Below are 3,066 nucleotides of genomic sequence, written 5' to 3'. Positions count from 1 at the left end.
GGGTCGAGCTGTGCGGGCCCGAGTGGGGCCCTGGGTCCCTGAGCCGTTCCTGTAGTCATGGGCTGACTGGGACGAGGTGACTCCCTAATCCAGTGTGGATGACTGGAAGCCTAGTCCCCTCATGAACTCCTTTGAGGCTAGGAAGAAACCGAGCTGGTATCTTACCTGGAAATACAGACTGACAAACCAGCCTGCCCTGCAGAGACTCTGTCAGATGGGGGCTGTGCTTTTCCTGCTGGTGACTGTCATTGTCAACATCAAGTTGATCCTAGATACTTGGGGAGAGTGATCAGTAAAGCCAATGAAGACCCGGAACCAGAGCAAGACTAAGATGAGGTCCTAGGACACTTGGAGTCCCCTTGGCGCAGAGATTGCAGTCCCCGACGTGTCCTGGATGTGGTAGTGGACGGCACCGTGGTGCTGGAGGGAGGATGAGGCCTGAGAGCAGGGCCCAGGCATCCATGTCACTGTCCTCAGCCATGCCACGGGTCATGTGATGGCAAAGTGTGCATTTGACACATACTGTCCTCATGAGGATGAGGCCACGGTGCTGTTCCTCAACATGTGGCACCTGGCTGTGTGTTGATCTGCACCGTTAAGCACGAGGCTCCTTCCACCTCACAGATACAGCGATGGCTCCACTGTGGAGCCTTGGAAGCCAGGCAGGCCCTTCCCTTGGCTGGAGGGATACTTGGGCCTTCCATGAGACGATAAGGAGGTCCTTTACTTGGCGAGAAACATCCTGAGTCTCCTGCCCCCTCCTCTTGGGGTGACCCGGTCCTGCCGAAGTCCGATGTGCCCCTGAGCTCGGCTGAAGAAGCCAAGTGTCACTGGTTGGCACAGAAGTGAACCACCCCCGCAGGTGCTTCAGCAGCAAAGTGGAGGGCTATGGGAGTGTGTGCAGCTCAAGGACCCAACACCTACTGAGTTCAGCCCTGACCACTTCCAGACTTACGGTCCTCAGTGTGCCTGTGGCTGTCATCGCAGGGAACCGGCCCAATTACCCATACCGAATGCTCTCAGCCCGAGGGGTGTCTCCGCAGATGACAGCGGTTTTTATTGATGGTTACCGTGAGGAGCCTGTGGATGTGGTGGCGCTGTTCGGTCTGAGGGCAGCCAGCACACTCCTGTTAGCATCAGGAGCGCCCGCGTGTCTCAGTGCTACAAGACCAGGCGTACTGCCACTTCCAGCCTGTTTCCGGAGGCGGAGTTTGCCTTGCTTCCGAAAGAGGACGTGGACATCGCTGTGGGTCCTGCTGGAGGAAGATGACTGTACTGCATCTCTGCTTGGAATGACCAGGGGTGTGAACACACGGCTGAGGAGTCAGCACTGCTGTGCCTGGGTCGGGATGGGTGCTTCGGAAATCTTTATCCAAGGAGGAGCTTGAGCCTAAGTGGCCCACACCAGAAAAGCTATGGGCCTGGGACATGTGGATGTGGATGCCAGAACAGTGCCGGGGCCGAGAGTGCATCATCCCAGATCATCCCAGTTCCATCATTTTGGCATCGAGGACTTGAACATGAACGGCTACTTCCACGAGGCCTACTTCCACGAGGCCTACTTACTTCCACGAGGCCTACTTCCACGAGGCCTACTTCCACGAGGCCTACTTCAAGACGCACAAGGTCAGCCCGGTTCCAGGTGTCCAGCTCAAGAGTGTAGACAGTCTGAAGGAAGCTTCTGCAGTGGAAATTCACAGGCTGCTCAGTGAAGCCGAGGTTTTGGACCACAGCAAGGACCCTTGTGAAGACTCTTTCCTGCCAGACACAGAGGGCCGTACCTGTGTGGCCTTCGGAATGGAGAAAGATGAAGACTTCACCACCTGGACTCAGCTTGCCAAGTGCCTCCATATTTGGGACCTGGATTTTTGTGGCAACCATCAGGACCTGTGGAGATTATTTCGGAAGAAGAACCACTTTTGGTGGTGGGGGTCTTAGTCTCTACCCTTACTCAGCGAAGAAGCCACTATCAGTCACCCCTAAGGAAGAAGGAGCCCCAGAGGCTCCAGGACCCTGCAGGGCTGGGCACTGTGTACCCCCAGGCAGGCTAGCCCCTTGCCCTCTCCTGTAGAATTTTGTAGATGCTGGTAGGGGTTAGGGCTGGTTTGTTTTTAACATGAGATTTAATTACTAACTCTGAGGGGGAAAGATCCCCTGTTCCAACACCCGTTCCTGAGGTTAAGGTCTATTTATTACTTCCTTGCTGGAGAAGGGCAGGTCTCAGGACCTCTTTGGGATCCCTGGGCAGCTGATCCTGCCCTTTTTTCCCAGGCCTGTCTCAGAATTTAACTTATTTATTGACCGTCCTGAAGGATTTGGGAATAGGCCTTCTCTGGCCCAGGACGCTGCCCTGAGGGTGGGACAGGCTCATAGTGAGGAAACAACTGATGACAGGCCCAGTTGGGACCATGTGCTGACAGACTCACTCAGAGACCCATAGACACTGGACCAGGCCTCCTCTCAGCCTTCTCTTTGTCCAGATTTCCAAGGCTGGATAAAGGTGGTCATTGACTAAAAAAGGAGAAAACTTAAAAAAAAAAGCATTTTCCGTGAATAATGAAAGCCTGGAGTTCAACTGGAATGATGGGCTATCCTCCCGCATGAAGAGAGGGCACGATGTCTGTCCTAGGGGAAGGACCTCTGACCTGAGCTATGAGTGAGCCCGCTGGTCTGCTCTGAGAGGCGGATGCAGTGTGGGGCTGGTGAAGCCCTTGCTAAAATGGCTTTCTTTTTTCCATTGATTGGTTCTTGGTCAGCTCTAGAGCACAGCCTGGAACGTGGTTTGCAGTTGCTTGGGTAGTTTGTATCAGCTGAGAGTGTGGGCCTGAGAACCCCACTGTCTTGGTGACTCTCAGCTGGCTGTCTGCAGTGTGAGCTTGGACAAGATCCTGGCCTGTCTGGGCCCCAGTTGCCTTAGCTGCCAGATGGAGGGAATAAGCATTCAGAGGTAACCACCTTTAGCTAGGAGATGAGTTACTGTCTCTAAGGCAGATGACGGAACTGACAGGAACGTAGTCCTGCATTGGTATAGACTGTTCTCATAATCCTGGTGTAAATTCTTCGGTC

General features: G+C 54.2%; 1 pseudogene; it reads left to right on the top strand.

The window, feature by feature from the left end:
• Positions 1–481: 481 nt before the first annotated feature.
• On the top strand, positions 482–2,498 carry LOC101983865 (annotated as a pseudogene).
• Positions 2,499–3,066: the final 568 nt, after the last annotated feature.

The sequence above is a fragment of the Microtus ochrogaster genome, unplaced genomic scaffold (genome assembly GCF_000317375.1).
Source record: "Microtus ochrogaster isolate Prairie Vole_2 unplaced genomic scaffold, MicOch1.0 UNK53, whole genome shotgun sequence".
Classification (NCBI taxonomy): domain Eukaryota; kingdom Metazoa; phylum Chordata; class Mammalia; order Rodentia; family Cricetidae; genus Microtus; species Microtus ochrogaster.
Note: the sequence above shows the minus strand (reverse complement) of the source record. Positions and strands in the feature narration are given on the sequence as shown.